This window comes from Schistocerca serialis, chromosome 9, assembly GCF_023864345.2.
Source record: "Schistocerca serialis cubense isolate TAMUIC-IGC-003099 chromosome 9, iqSchSeri2.2, whole genome shotgun sequence".
NCBI lineage: Eukaryota > Metazoa > Arthropoda > Insecta > Orthoptera > Acrididae > Schistocerca > Schistocerca serialis.
In genome coordinates this window covers 427,810,700-427,827,704 of record NC_064646.1, presented here as the reverse complement: position 1 = coordinate 427,827,704, position 17,005 = coordinate 427,810,700, and positions in this window count along the sequence as shown.

Genomic DNA, 17,005 nt, shown 5'->3' with positions numbered 1-17,005 from the left:
TACAGGAAGATTAAAGAGACCTTTGGAGATAAGAGAACGACTTGTATGAATATCAAGAGCTCAGATGGAAACCCAGTTCTAAGCAAAGAAGGGAAAGCAGAAAGGTGGAAGGAGTATATAGAGGGTCTATACAAGGGCGATGTACTTGAGGACAATATTATGGAAATGGAAGAGGATGTAGATGAAGATGAAATGGGAGATATGATACTGCGTGAAGAGTTTGACAGAGCACTGAAAGACCTGAGTCGAAACAAGACCCCCGGAGTAGACAATATTCCATTGGAACTACTGACGGCCGTGGGAGAGCCAGTCCTGACAAAACTCTACCATCTGGTGAGAAAGATGTATGAAACAGGCGAAATACCCTCAGACTTCAAGAAGAATATAATAATTCCAATCCCAAAGAAAGCAGGTGTTGACAGATGTGAAAATTACCGAACTATCAGCTTAATAAGTCACAGCTGCAAAATACTAACACGAATTCTTTACAGACGAATGGAAAAACTAGTAGAAGCCAACCTCGGGGAAGATCAGTTTGGATTCCGTAGAAACACTGGAACACGTGAGGCAATACTGACCTTACGACTTATCTTAGAAGAAAGATTAAGGAAAGGCAAACCTACGTTTCTAGCATTTGTAGACTTAGAGAAAGCTTTTGACAATGTTGACTGGAATACTCTCTTTCAGATTCTAAAGGTGGCAGGGGTAAAATACAGGGAGCGAAAGGCTATTTACAATTTGTACAGAAACCAGAGGGCAGTTATAAGAGTCGAGGGACATGAAAGGGAAGCAGTGGTTGGGAAGGGAGTAAGACAGGGTTGTAGCCTCTCCCCGATGTTGTTCAATCTGTATATTGAGCAAGCAGTAAAGGAAACAAAAGAAAAATTCGGAGTAGGTATTAAAATTCATGGAGAAGAAATAAAAACTTTGAGGTTCGCCGATGACATTGTAATTCTGTCAGAGACAGCAAAGGACTTGGAAGAGCAGTTGAATGGAATGGACAGTGTCTTGAAAGAAGGATATAAGATGAACATCAACAAAAGCAAAACAAGGATAATGGAATGTAGTCTAATTAAGTCGGGTGATGCTGAGGGAATTAGATTAGGAAATGAGGCACTTAAAGTAGTAAAGGAGTTTTGCTATTTGGGGAGCAAAATAACTGATGATGGTCGAAGTAGAGAGGATATAAAATGTAGGCTGGCAATGGCAAGGAAAGCGTTTCTGAAGAAGAGAAATTTGTTAACATCCAGTATTGATTTAAGTGTCAGGAAGTCATTTCTGAAAGTATTCGTATGGAGTGTAGCCATGTATGGAAGTGAAACATGGTCGATAAATAGTTTGGACAAGAAGAGAATAGAAGCTTTCGAAATGTGGTGCTACAGAAGAATGCTGAAGATTATATGGGTAGATCACATAACTAATGAGGAAGTATTGAATAGGATTGGGGAGAAGAGAAGTTTGTGGCACAACTTGACCAGAAGAAGGGATCGGTTGGTAGGACATGTTCTGAGGCATCAAGGGATCACCAATTTAGTATTGGAGGGCAGCGTGGAGGGTAAAAATCGTAGAGGGAGACCAAGAGATGAATACACTAAGCAGATTCAGAAGGATGTAGGTTGCAGTAGGTACTGGGAGATGAAAAAGCTTGCACAGGATAGAGTAGCATGGAGAGCTGCATCAAACCAGTCTCACGACTGAAGACCACAACAACAACAACATTGCTGCGAAAGGTGGATATACACTGTACTAGTGCCGACATTGTGCATGCTCTGTTGCCTGTGTCTATGTGCCTGTGGTTCTGTCAGTGTGATCATGTGATGTATCTGACCCCAGGAATGTGTCAATAAAGTTTCCCCTTCCTGGGACAATGAATTCACGGTGTTCTTATTTCAATTTCCAGGAGTGTATTTTATTCTTATTACCACTTTATCACATGTTGTTAGAACAGCAAAGAGAAATTATTTAAAGAGAAGTATTTTTACTGTTTAAAATATTGCTTTTCATTACAAAACATTCTGACACACAATGTTTATCAAACACAACAGTTTTACTTGCAATATCTTCTATTCTGATATATACAACAACACACTTTCCCCTTGTAATGTGTGATTACTTATATATTATGCTAGTAAAACTACAATTTAAATATTAAATTTAATTTACATAACACATCCTCCCAAATTACTTTAGTATTTATTAATTTTATCCACTAGTACCCTGATACTCAACAATTTGATAACATGGACAAAGCATGTTTTTTCCTGTGCTCCTAATACAAATAAGTATCATTACTTTAGAAATCTGAGTCACCAGGTAAAGAAATTACTAAAATCTTGCGCCTCCCACCGGAGGTTTTAGTCCTCCCTCGGGCATCGGTGTGTATGTTGTTCTTAGCATAAGTTAGTTTAAGTAGTGTGTAAGTCTAGGGACCAATGACCTAAGCAGTTTGGTCTCTTAGGGATTCACACACATTTGAACATTTTAACTAAAATCTTGAGAGACTTGTCAAAAAGCTAAAGTGAAGGCTACTGGAGTAGGTACAATGCTGTATCTCATTATTCCCAGCAAGCTACAGGAATTATCAGCAGCAGAATTCTATAGTACCTATAGGATGGGAAGGAATGGAATACGTCTTTGTTGTGTTGGAAGGCTGGTCTGAGTGGATTAAACAACATCCACTAAAAAGAGTAACAACCAATAGTGTTATAACTGAATTAAGAGGTTATTATTTTTAAAATGTTGCTAAGCCTAAGAACCCATTGTCCAAGAAAAGAACACAGTTGACAGCCAAACAGGTCAAAGAATTTCTTACATTGGAAAATGAAAACTACAGTTTAATTTCTGTGTACCATCCACAGTGGAATTCCTCTGAAGGAGTTGTGTGCGAGTAGACAGGTTATGCTGAACTTGTTGTGCACACAGATACTTAAGGTGGACAGAGTTAGTAGCAGTATTTCAAAAGGTATTAAATGAGCTACTGTACTCCATCACAAAAGTCTCTCCAGTGGAAGAAGTAGGAGGATAACTGTAAGGAGAACAAATTCTGTAGTGAGTTTAATGGCCAGAAGACAATGACGATATTCAACCAGCATCACATAATAATGTTAAGAAATTGCCAATCAGGGAGACATAGAAAAGAGAGAAGAGATGGGAAGGAGGTACCCCAGTGCCATAAGAGTTAGGAGATTTACTTTTAATTTTAAAAACTCAAAATAAAAGTGTTATGAGTCAGAAAGCCATAAACAAACTCTATCCATTGTATAAGGGAACATTTCTGGTATATAAAATGCCGCACTCAAAAGTAGTAGTATTAACTGACCCAGGGACAAGGAAAGGTAAGGCATGTATAATGTTCAAGATTTATGACCATTTTTAACTGAATGAGGGAATAATGTGTAATAGAAATTACATTCTTAAAAATGTTTGGTATAAGAAATGCACTGGAGCCAAAGAAACTAGTACACTTGCCTAATACCGTGTAGGGCCCCCGAAAGCGTGCGAAAGAGCCATAACACGACGTGGCATGGACTCAACTGATGTCTGAAGTCGTGCTGGAGGGAATTGACACCATGAATCCTGTAAGGCTGTCCATAAATCTGTAAGAGTATAAGTGGGTGGAGATATCTTCTGAACAGCACGTAGCAAGGCATCCCATAAATGCTCAATAATTTTCATGTCTGGGGAGTTTGGTGGCCAGTGGAAGTGTGCAAACTCAGAAGAGTGTTCCTGGAGCCACACTGTAGCAATTCTGGACGGGTGGGGTGTTGCATTGTACTGCTGGAATTGCCCAAGTCTGTCAGAATTCACAATGGACATGAATGGATGCAGGTGATGAGACAGGATGCTTACGTACGTGTCACCTGTCAGAATCGTATCTAGACATATCAGGGGTCCGATATCACTCAAACTGCATATGCCCCACACCATTACAGAGCCTCCACCAGCTTGAACAGTCCCCTGCTGAGATACAGGGTCCCTGGATTCATGAGGTTGTCTTCATACATGTACACATCTATCCACTCAATACAATTTGAAATGAGACCTGTCTGGCCAGGTGACATGTTTTCAGTCATCAACAGTCCAGCATCAGTGTCAACAGGCCCAGGCGAGATGTAAAGCTTTGTATCATGCAGTCATCAAGGGTATACAAGTGGACCTTCTGCTCCGAAAGCCCGTATCGACGATGTTTCATTGAATGGTTCACACGCTGACACTCACTGATGGCCCAGCATTGAAATCTGCAGCAATTTGCAGAAGGATTGCACTTCTGTCACATTGACCGATTCTCTTCAGTTATTGTTGGTCCTGTTCTTGCAGGATCTTTTTCCAGTCGCAGCAATGTTGGAGATCTGATGTTTTACCACATTCCTGATATTCACAGTACGCTCATGAAATGGTCATACATGAAAATCCCCATTTCATTGATATCTTGGAGATGCTATGTCCTATCGCTCATGTGCTGACTATAACACCACATTCAAACTCACTTAAATCTTGATAACCTGCCATTGTAGCAGCTGTAACCAATCTAACAACTGTGCCAGACACTTGTTGTATTATATAGGTATTGCTGACTGGAGCACATGGCTATACCAGTTTCTATGTTGCTTCAGAGTATATTCTAAAATTTCGGATAACTTGTTGGGTTCTGGGAGAAAGGGTTACAGTTTAACAAATAATAATAATTTATAAAAATGGAGGCTATAATTATTTAAATATTGTTCCATATTAGGGTTCAATGGAAAAATTCATCAAAGTAGAAGGATAGTCTAAAGCTACTATCACTGTAGTACAGTACCAAAGGAAGTATTTTATTAGTGGGTGCTCTGGCAAAGAGACAGCATTTAATACATACTTATTGTACTGTATACATTGATGTTGAGATTCATAAGAAATCTTAATATGTGATATTAGGTAGGGCTGAGAACAACTTGATTTTATTTTAAATTTTTCTAAATGGTTTTTTTCTAACCTAATGGTGACTAGTTGACTGTGTTTTAAGTGTGGATTGAAGTAACAGTTCAGGGAAAAGGGTGATTATTTGCAGTGTTGAAGGTTTGTTTGCAGTGTTTGGGACCAGTTATCCTTGCATAAGGAATTTCTATGTGTAGCTTACTGAGTGAAAAGACTGTTCTAATAGCACATGCCGTGGTAGTAGAAATGATCAGAGCTGTTATTTCTGTAGTTAGCAATAATACTGACTGATGTCTAAATTTTTCCTTAGTCTCTCCTCTCAAAGGTCATAATATGTGGCCAAACAATACTGAAATGATAAATGCTATACCTATTCTACTGAAATTGTGTAAATTTTTCTTTGGACTATAAAGTAAGAAAATAAATTTATGGTTTTTTTTTTGTACTTCATGATGTTAAGTTTAATAAGAGATTTTTTTTCTTACCTTTCTTAACCACAAATGGGAAGAGTTTCCATTTTTTATATGGAAGGTAGTGTTAGTCTGGATAAATTTTGCACGGGAAAGCATTTTATCTTGTTGGAATGCAGTGGCATCAATTGTACGAATTTTTTAGGGGAGGGTAATCATACTTAGCTGTTAAGCCGAAGTCATTCCCATTCTACAGAGAGGGCAATTATTCCTTAACCTTTTGAATAACTCAGTGTACGATCTTCCTCCTGTAGTCTTGTTCCCTTTTCATCTGTATATCTTCAGAAAACAAACTAGGTAACTACACTACACTTTCCCTCCAGCATTCCAAAGTAGGGCAGGGACCACTTTTCGGTACCCGAGATGTGGTGAAGCTGGTGGTGTCCATTCTGTGGGTTCAACAAATGCCGCTATTCTCCAGACCTCCATCAAAGAACCCCCTTCCCCATCCTCACAAGAAAGGGAGTCTGGGTTGGAAGGTCACCCCTCTTTGGGGTCTATCTTCTTTCTTTTTTAGGTCTTTACATTCCTAGTTCTTCCTTTGTTTCTTCTCCTATTGGGATACAAATTCTATCCTCCCTCTCTCCATATGCAATAAATCCAAAGTTACATCCTGCATATCCTTTCATATATCCATTCTATATATACAGGATAGAGAAAAATTGTGTCACAAAATTTTAATCCTGGATAGCTGATGACAGTAGGAACCAAAATTACTAATGTTGTGTAGGTCGAAAATGCACCATTTTTAAACTATGGAAACTTGGCATGACGCACTCTGATGGCCATGGGATTGCTCTGTTGCCATTCATTGGTTGACGGGCAGCAGTATGGTTATTGGCTCATATGTACAAATGTCCCTCTCCCTGTCACTGCCCCAACGTGAAACGCGAATGTGTCAAATAGGTCTTGCTGTTTGTCTCCGCATCACGCAGAGGCATTCACACATGAGCTTCACTTCAGAGCACACATACGTCACCTGCGATTTAGTCACACAGTAAGCATGGCGGCACAGCTTTTATTTGAAGAACAATGAGATATGGTGTTTGTTTATGGACTAGCTGACAGTAATGCATATGAAGCTTGATGGTTGTTTGAGGAACTGGCGACTTGGCGAAATAGACTCGTTAGCAGCATATCTGATACTGGAAGACCTTGAACGTGATGGGACGCTGCAGTTGAAGAGACTGTTCTCAAGGGCTTCAAGGAAGCACCTACAACAAGTACTCGAGCGTTTGGACACAACATGGGCGTCACTCATGGTTAGTCTAAATCCTGTGGTGGACTATGAACACAGGCTAGGGTTTTGCCGGTGGTTTCTGCAACGCGTTGCACAAGATCCTGACTTCACTGCCATTGTGTTGTTTACCAATGAGTGTACCTTCCTTCGGGATGGCCTTTACAATGCTGGAAATGTTCATTACTGGGCAAGGAGAAATCCTCACATTACATACATTCACGATCACCAGGAATGATTTTTGCTCAACATTTGGGTAGGCATTGTGGGTAATCATCTGATTGGTGGTCTGTCTACCTCCTCGACTTACCGGGGCAAATTACCTTCACTTTTTGGAAGAAACTCTACCCGGCCTGCAGGAAGATGTTCCACTGGACGTACGGTTACACATGTGGTTGCAGCATGATGAGACACCCGCACACAACATTCGTGCTGTGCGCGGATAATTAAATGAGCTCTTCAACAGCTGGGTAATTGGCAGAAGTGCTCATGGTACATGGCCCCCACAATCACTAGGCCTCACGTCACTGGACTTTTTCCTGTGGGGATTCTTCAAGGTTCTAGTTCACCCACCCAGACGCGAACCACCTAGAAATGAAGAGGAATTAATGGATCACATTCAACATGCCACCAATCACATCAGGGCAATGCCAGGAATCTTTAAGGAGTTTGGCAAAACACTGAACGATGTTACCAAGCTTGAGTCTCATCAGAGGGTTTCCAGTTCAAGCACCTGCTTTAAGTAAACAATGTCCTAACTATAAAAAAGGTCCTTTTCAAGGCCTATACAATTAGTAAAAGACGTTCTGTATGCAAACTAACAGCTGTTGATGGGTTTGTTCCCAGTACGTCTTATCATGAAACTGCAATGGATGTGTCGGGACCCCAGTGGATTCACTCCCAGACCACCGGAGTGGAAGTCTGGCACCCTACCACCAAGTGTGCGAGCCACCTTGGATACATTGTGATCTCCGGCAGGCAAAGCATTCGCAGTCATGTGTTGTCCAGAGCATCTGGCAACAGGGCAATCCCACGACCAATTGGATCGCATGGCACCAAGATTCCGTAGTTCAAAAATGGTGTGTTGTCAACCTGCACAACATTAGTAATTTTGGTTTCTACTGGCATCAGCTATCCAGGGTTAAAATTTCGTGACACAGTTTTTCTCCACCCTGTACATCCATTCTATACAACTTATTAGAACAAGACTAGGCCAATATACTGCAGCCCTAGAAGGTTTATTACCCTAGTAGTGTAACTTTTAATTGGTAACAGCATGGGGTACAATTCGGTACCATAATAAGATTGGAAAGATATATTCTGATTTGTTGTATTAGTCTTACAATTAAATGCAGATATTTTAAGATCATTGCAAAACATTTTAACAACCATTATAAATCCCTCAAAGATGAATTTGACCAGTGTATTATTAACTGTTATATGGAATTGCCATATTTTGTGGGACAAATGAGCTATCTGTTTTATTTATTTACTTAATTATCTGTCTGGCCGCTTATATAATATGCTGTGATAAGAAACGGACTTATTTAGATAAATATACATTGATCTGAAAAAAGAGAAAAAATGTAATATACACTAGTGCAGTGAATAGTCATAAAGAAAAAGAAAACGATATACTGGACAACAGTCCAACAGTAGTAGTGTTAATGACTGAAGTTGTTTTCACATTAATTTATTATTTATTAAATGTGGTTAAATGGTCTGATGTTTGTTCATTTATATGGAGTGGCAGGTGATAGGGCATGGTATTTTCCACTGTTTTATTGGCAAGACACCTTCGAAATCTCCTTGTAGGGGAGAAAGACAAATCAACAGAGGACAGACAATCTCTTATTTCATACGAAAAAAAGTACCTGGTGGGTCAATGAAAGTGAAAGTGTGTCGTGAAACATTTTTGAACATTCTTGATGTTTCAAAAGCAAGCGTGCAAAACATCGCATGCCATCACCTCAAGACTGGAGATATTGCTAAGGAGAGAAGAGGATGTGATCGCCAGATGATGAAGAATGAGCCCAAATGACAGGAACTAATTGCTCATATAAAAAGGTATGTTCCAACTGAGTCACATTACTGCAGGGAGAAAAGCTGTTGTGTGTATTTACCTGTGATTCTCAACATTAGAAAGATGTGGCGACATTACAATTCCGTGGTTACTCCTGAAAAGCGAGTCACACAGAATTTTTTTAGGAACACATTTAATACAAAATTTAACATTGGATTTGGGTCTCCAAAAACAGATGTTTGTTCCATGTGCCTCAGACGTTTGGAGCAGATCAAAACTGAAAAGTGCGACATTAAGAAAGCTCAACTTATGGGTCGAAAGAGACCTCATAACCTTAAAGCAAACAGTTTCTATTCACTGCTGAAGGAAAAGCAAGACAACCTTCTGACAATGTCCTTTGGTTGCCAAAAGAATTTACCATTGCCAAAAATACCTGATCAGAGTGTCTATTACAGCAGGCAATTATACCTATACAATTTTGCCATTGTAGTAGGTTCCTCTAAATCAAAATTAACCACTAATAATGTCTTCATGTACACTTGGCTTGAACATGAAAGTAAGAAGGGGTCAAATGAAATATGGTCAGCTCTTTACCATCGTTTGTGCCATACAGACATGAGCAACGTACAAACTTAGAGATTAATTGCCGATGGATGCCCTGGGCAAAATAAGAACACAATAGCTGTCTCAATGCCGTGTCACTGGATGTACAAACATGTGCCAGGTGTAAACAAAATAGAAGTTATTTATCCCGTAACTGGACATTCATTCATGCCTCCTGATAGAGTTTTTGGGCTCATCGAAAGGCAACTGTGGAAATGAGAAGTGATAGTTCAGCCATCTGAGTACCATACCATCTTGGAACAGTATGGGACCCTTCACATTCTAGGAAGACACTGGAAGGTAGTTGACTGGAAAGAAGCCATTCAAAACATCACTAAATCCGCAGCATCATTCCCCTTCCAGATAACGAAAGTAAAATGAGTGATCATCATCCGTGATTCTCAGAATGCTATAAAAGTCCAAGGGGAGCCTAATTATAATTCTGAAATCAACCTACCAGTGTCCATATGCAAATGTGGGAAACACTTAGGACACACAAACTCGAGCTGCATTACGAACACGGTTGTTCCTATTAATGAAAAGAAACTGGAGGACGATTCAAAACTCCTCGAGAAACACTATTGTGAGTCCTGAAGGGAACGTGAATCCCTTTCATGGTATGTGACATTACTAGGTTCCAGCAGGTCAGGGGCATCAGTTGAATCAGAATGCCTAGCAAGAGAAGATGAAGACATTGTTCCAGATGTGATGTATTAAGTGGATTGTAGTTTGTCAGTTGTTACACCATGTACCTTCAGAAATATTCAAAGAAATTAAAACTGAATACATAGTTTTATGTTCACCCCATATCCTCTCCTCATGTACAACTAGTCAGGTTCAAAACTGTCCATGTCCATTTCAGTTGCATGCAAAAGTGGCGATCTGCAAAGTCAGATGCAAAACTGTCCAAGTCCATTTTTATTTTGCTTATATCTTACATGCATTGAGTTCCTGATTTTTTTTTCAATAGCCCAAATGGTTTTGTACTAATCCGTACTTATGTATGCAACATACAGTGTAGGGCAGTGTGTATTTACCCAGTGAAAACAGTTTTTCCACTGTTTCTCAAAACCAGTTATGGAGGACATGGACAGTTTTGCATCTAGGCGACTCATACATGCACCTCAACATTGTATGCAAAAAACAATATAGCAGATTTTGAAATGAGGGAAAACATACACCAGCATAATACCAGAGGCAAAACAAAATTAGACATACTTAGGCACAGGCTGACAAGAACAGGGAATTTCCATCTAATCAATAGTCTAAAAATATTTAATAAACTTCCATTTTCTTCTCGGTTGGCTCACATAAGTAGCTTCAGGAGCAAGCTACTAAACTGGTTACTAATCAATCCTTTTTACAATATAACAGAATTTATGAATATAAAATCAATTTACATTAATTTTTAAGGATTTCATTATGTGATGTCACTGAATGTATTTATCTTATGTTATGGTGTATGCTAGCATCTATGGGCACTATTTGCAATGCTCATTTAGCTTTAAGGTACTATTCAAGGAAAATGTTATATGATATCCATGTAAACTGCCTATTCCACCTCAGGTGGTCAATGGTGAATAAAGAATCTGAGTCAATATGTATAATAAATTCCAAAACTACGAGTTGTTGAAATACTGACTTAGCACATGTTGGCATAAAAAAATTTCATCTATTCAAGAGTTTGATGACTACTACAGAGCACTGTCGCACTATGAGACAGCGGCACGTGAAAGAGTATTATTGAGGCAGCTTTGATATTCCGTGCTGCTTTATGACTGTGTATGTGCTTAACACATGCATCATATTTTATATTTATTATTCTTTCATTGCATGTTCTTCCAGGGAAAAGTTCATACGAAGAGAGTGGCAATTTACGTGGGTACGTAAGGTAAAGGCACCAATAGTTGACACCTTAAGAAATGAAACTACTTTAATTTGATATTTATGAATACAACTGGATGTTGGGCACAAACACAATTAATCTTCAGGTTCTTTGATATTTTATGATTTGATATTTATTATAATTCACTATGTTAAGGTACATTAAATGGTAAATAAAAATTATAACAAAAGTAAAAGTGCAGTCATCAGTAGTTGACACAAGTGATACACGAAAGTTTCAGTAGTTGACAAGAAAAATATTCAGTAGTTGACACTAAATTAATAACTTTAGTCTACACACCACAGTCAATACTGTTTTGGAATTCATATTTCAATTGTTCATTAGTGATATTTGAGAGTGGCAAAGGAAGCTTGTCAATAATGTGTGATGGACTAATAACACTAACATCATTTTCATCAACATAAAAAACTTTTTTCTGACAGTTGCAAGATTTTAGAGCCATTATTTCTATTTCACCATCCTCAAAAACACACTGAACAATACAAACATATTTGAAATATCTCTTCTTTCCAGGAAAAGAAACGAAGAAATTCACAATTTTTATAAAATTTATTTGTATTTTCTTCTTTGTTTGCTGTTTCTTTTTCTGTTACAATTGTTTATCAGAATTGTCATCTTCCTTGCCATCAGATGTCTGCGAATCACTATCAGGGAGCATACTAATGTCATCCATACTGCTGCCTGACTCACTCCATTCTTCATCTTCAGAATCTGAGGACAATTAAATTGTTCTTTTCTTGCGCACTTTTGACTTTCTACGATTCTCTGCTGTAGTTTGCTTCTTGAGTTTCTTAGCAATCTCAGACTGTTCTTTCTTCAGTTTTCGTGCTTCTACTCTCTCAGCATTTAGCCTTTCTCTTTGTAAGTTCAGTTGTTCATTCTTATGATGATATTCTTGCCACTGGTTGGATGTCAAAACACTTGGAAGTTTTTCTCTTAACCTTTTTTTCCCTTGTTTTCCTGTATTCTGTGGCCAAAATAATTCACATTTGAATGGGGAGGGGATTATTTGGTCCCCTGATTTTCTATTAATATTTCCACTAGAAGCACACTGAGGAAAATCAGAATTTTTCATTGAATTCTTGGGTGTGACACACTGATCTGTTACATTAGTCTCCTCTCTTTCTTTATTTTGGTTGTTGCCTGCCAAGCTTTTCATGTCTTCCTGTTTTTGATTCGTGATTACTTCATTGTTTTGTTTTTCATCTGGATGGACATTTCCTTCCTCCATTTTTTCATTATGATTTGCCACACAGTTGTTTGTGTTATCAACAGACTGGGAAAGGATAGAGTTATGACGATCATTTTTAATTTCCTTCCAAAGCAAAAACAAAGACTGGTCATTTATATTTCCTTCCCACACATCAGTTGAAGACTCAAAACATGAAAGTTTATCTTTACCAATAAATTTTTATAGAACCTCTAATCTAACTCTGAAGTTTAATTTTTCAGAAGTGGCAGTTCTGTGAGTAGTAAGTATAACATTATCACTCACTGATGGAATTTTTGAGTAGTCTACAGCCTCTGGATTCCATGGAACAAGTCCAGTTCTCTTGAATCCGTTCTCCCGTAGGGGTGCAAAATGGATCTTCCTAAGCACTGATAGATCCAAATGTTCCAATCTCCACTGATACTGATGTACCTTGTTTTTCCAACTTTCATTTAACAAATGAAAGACAGCAACATCCATAGGTTGAAGAAGATGTGTAGAATTTGGAGCCAAAGCTACGAGTATTATCCCATGCTCTTTACAAAACTTGCTAGTGTTAAGGTGAGATGTGATGCATGGCCGTCAATAAACACAATGACTGGCAGTGGTATTTTCTTTTCTAGAAGGTAAGGATGGAAAACATTTGTTATAAGTTCGAAGAATAATAGACCTATCATCCAACCTGTTTCAGATTTACCTATTCCCCAATGTTTGGGTACACTCTCTGCTAGTTCCTGTGGTATTCTAATGTATTTAAACACTGCCAATGGAGGTGCTAAATCACCATTTGCATTTCCAGTCAACAAAACTGTTAGACATTCTTTCTCGTCAGTATTCACTTGCTGGTACACATTTTTTTTCTCCTTTCAGGGCCAACACTTTGTTTCCTTTGGGGTTCAGAAAGAAAGAAGTTTCATCTAAATTAGAAACTCTTTCAGGAATTTGAAGAATTGGCCTAAAATTGTTCCCTGTTAAATATTTATCTATCTCATCAAACCAGTTTCTTATAGCTTCCGGCTTTACTCCTGCCCTGCTTGATGTCAAATTCTGTGACATTCTAATCCCAATATTGGGATGGCGCTTCAGAAAAGCATTGCACCAAGATTTCCCTGGGTGGTTGCAAACAAAGGGATTTTTACATTTCAGTTGTTCAATCAGGTGCTGCACACTGTCCAGAAGTTGGAGTTTTGTTATGGGGAATCCGGTCTTAGCCATAGTACAAGTCCAGTGTACTAATAAATCCTCCTCTTCTTTGGTAAGAACTGTATCAGGACCCATGCGACAATTTCTAGGCATCTTCCCTCTGGCTTTGTACATTAAAGTAATTCGAGGAACCGAGAAACTTTTTGCTGCTGTAGAAACAGGCATTCCATTAAGTACGGCATCGATGGCAAGCTGCATTTGTTCCTCTGGATAACTGTGCATCTTCCCTTTTACTGGTGGCATTATAATGACCTAAATAATATAAAACATAAAGTCAGAAATTCACATTACTTGAATGTCAGTAGTTGACATGGTATGAGCTAGTGGTTGACAACTGGATCTATACATGAAACAATAAATTTAACACAAACTCAACAGAGCTAAGCTTATGAGGATACAGGGAATGAAAAAGGTATTTAAAAAGTTGTTGGACTCAGTAGTTGACAGATGTGTCAACTACTAAAAATAAGTACCAGTACTTGAGACCTGATCCCTCACCATACCATAACCTAAATTCACAAGTATTTCACAAATTTTCTTACTTTGTTTACTACTGAAACCATCTAAAAAACTATACACAAAAAATAATAATATCTTATGTTTGCTTTGCCACATCAAAACACTTACCTCCTCATTGATTTCGAGAAGAAAATCAACGAAAGCAGAGAAACATAAACACACTGTTACAAACAGAAGCACCCACTTCAAGATGGTTGCTAGAAAAATATGATACTTATCAAATTACACTGTAGATGGCACCACCATACAACAGTCAAAACTGTATCTCTAAATAAAGCGATTTTCTTATTTTAAGAACTTTTATTGAAAGTATCAACTACTGATGTTCTGTCAACTATCGGTGCCTTTACCTTAGCATAGCTGTTCCTTTTTTGTGTGATTTTGCCTCCTATGTTTCCTCTTTAATAATAATCTAAAGCACACATTTATATTCTATACTTAATTGTACAGAGTAAATACACAAATGCATATTTAGGAAATACAAAAAAAAACAAGCTAACAAGCTACCACAGTTTTCTTCCACAATCAGTTTGTAACAAATACCACAACAGTAAATAAGGCTTTCTGTGTTATTAGTGAACGCTATTTCTTAAATTTAATCATAAGCAACACTGGGAAATGAAAATGTGAAAACTATTAAAAATTATATATTTTTCTGTGTACTAATAGCAAAGCAGCAACCACTTTATAAAAACGATTGTCTTTACTAAACAAAACAGAAGAAGCTGACTGAAGGTGGTGTCCCATATGCACTACTGGCCATTAAAATTGCTACACCACGAAGATGACATGCTACAGACTCGACATTTAACCGACAGGAAGAAGATGCTGTGATGTGCAAATGATTAGCTTTTAGAGCATTTCCACAAGGTTGATGGCAGTGGCAACATCTACAGTGTGCTGTCATGAGGTACATTTCCAACCGATTTCTCATATACAAACAGTAGTTGACCGGCGTTACCTGGTGAAACGTTGTTGTTATGCCTTGTGTAAGGAGGAGAAATGCGTACCATCACTTTTCCGACTTTGATAAAGGTCGGATTGTAGCCTATCGTGATTTCGGTTTATCGTATCATGACATTTCTGCCTGCGTTGATCGAGATCCAATGACTTTTAGCAGAATATGGAATTGGTGGGTTCAGGAGGGTAATACGAAATGCCGTGCTGGATCCCAACGGCCTCGTATCACTAGCAGTCGAGATGACAGGTATCTTATCTGCATGACTGTAATGGATCATGCAGCCACGTCTCGATCCCTGAGTCCGCAGCTCGTGGTCTTGCGGTCGCGTTCTTGCTTCCTGAGCACGGAGTCCCGGGTTCGATTCCCGGCGGGGTCAGGGATTTTCACCTGCCTCGAGATACTGGCTCCTTGTGTTGTCCTCATCATTCATGAAAGTGACGAGATGGGGCTGAGCGTAGGTAGGGAATATGTACAGGCACTGATAGCCTCGCAGTTGAGCGCTCCACAAAACCAAACATCATCACCATCTATCCCTGAGTCAACAGATGGGGACGTTTGCAAGACAACAACCATATGCATGAACAGTTCGACGATGTTTGTAGCAACATGGACTATCAGCTCGGAGACCATGGCTACAGTTACCCTTGATGCTGCATCTCAGACAGGAGCACCTGCGATGGTGTACTCAACGACGAACCTGGGTGCACGAATGGCAACACGTCATTTTTTTGGATGAATCCAGGTTCTGTTTACAGCATCATGATGGTCACATCCGTGTTTGGCGACATCGCGGTGAACTCACATTGGAAGCGTGTATTCGTCATCGCCATACTGGCATATCATACGGCGTGATGGTATGGGGTGTCATTGGTTACATGCTTCGGTCACCACTTATTCGCATTGACAGGACATTGAACAGTGGACGTTACATTTCAGATGTGTTACAACCTGTGGCTCTACCCTTCATTCGATCCGTGCGAAACCCTACATTTCAGCAGGATAATGCACGACCGCATGTTGCAGGTCCTGTAGGGGCCTTTATGGATACAGAAAATGTTGACTGCTGCCCTGGCCAGCACATTCTCCAGATCTCTCACCAATTGAAAACGTCTGGTCAATGGTGGCAGAGCAACTGGCTCGTCACATACGCCAGTCACTACTCTTGATGAACTGTTGTATCACGTTGAAGCTGCATAGGCAGCTGTACCTGTACATGCCATCCAAGCTGTTTGACTGAATGCCCAGTCGTAATCATATGTCATTTCTAATATAATCTAGTTGTCCAATGAATACCGGTACCCGTTTATCATTTGCATTTCTTCTTGATGTTGCAATTTTAATGGCCAGTGGTGTACATCAATGTTTCCAAAAATTCCTGTCTTCCACAGTCAATTGTGAGACACAAAAACAAAATGTTGTTATATCCACTTCTGACTCAGAATCATGCTCACATGAAGGAGAACTGTATATGCTGATTCTATGTAGATGTAGAGGAAAAGAGGCGCATGGTTAAAGCAAATTGCTGATTATTTCAAATGAGTCCTCATAAATCAGGGCCTTTAGGAATTTGAAATTGTATGCTGCATAATCTATTTTCCGTTTATTATGACATGTTTCACATCTCCTGCCATTAATATTTTCCATGGCTCTTGACTTCACGAGTATACGTCAATTTCAAATTGGTAACAGTTCCTACAGCTGCAGCTCGCTTTACTGATGTTATCTTTGTCCGCAATCCCTATGCCTTTTGTCAATGTGTTCTTAATTCGTTTGTTACTCCGTTCGTATAGCGCTAACCTGAGATGTGCTTTAAAAGTTTAAACTCCTTTGCGTGTTTCCATAGCAGACATAAGTCTGGGTCTGTGTCGTGGTGCTACTTTCGACCAAGGAAGTTACATATCACCTTGGTTTCCACAGACGTGGAAAATTTGCAGATGCACCTCCCGTCCACTAGTGTTT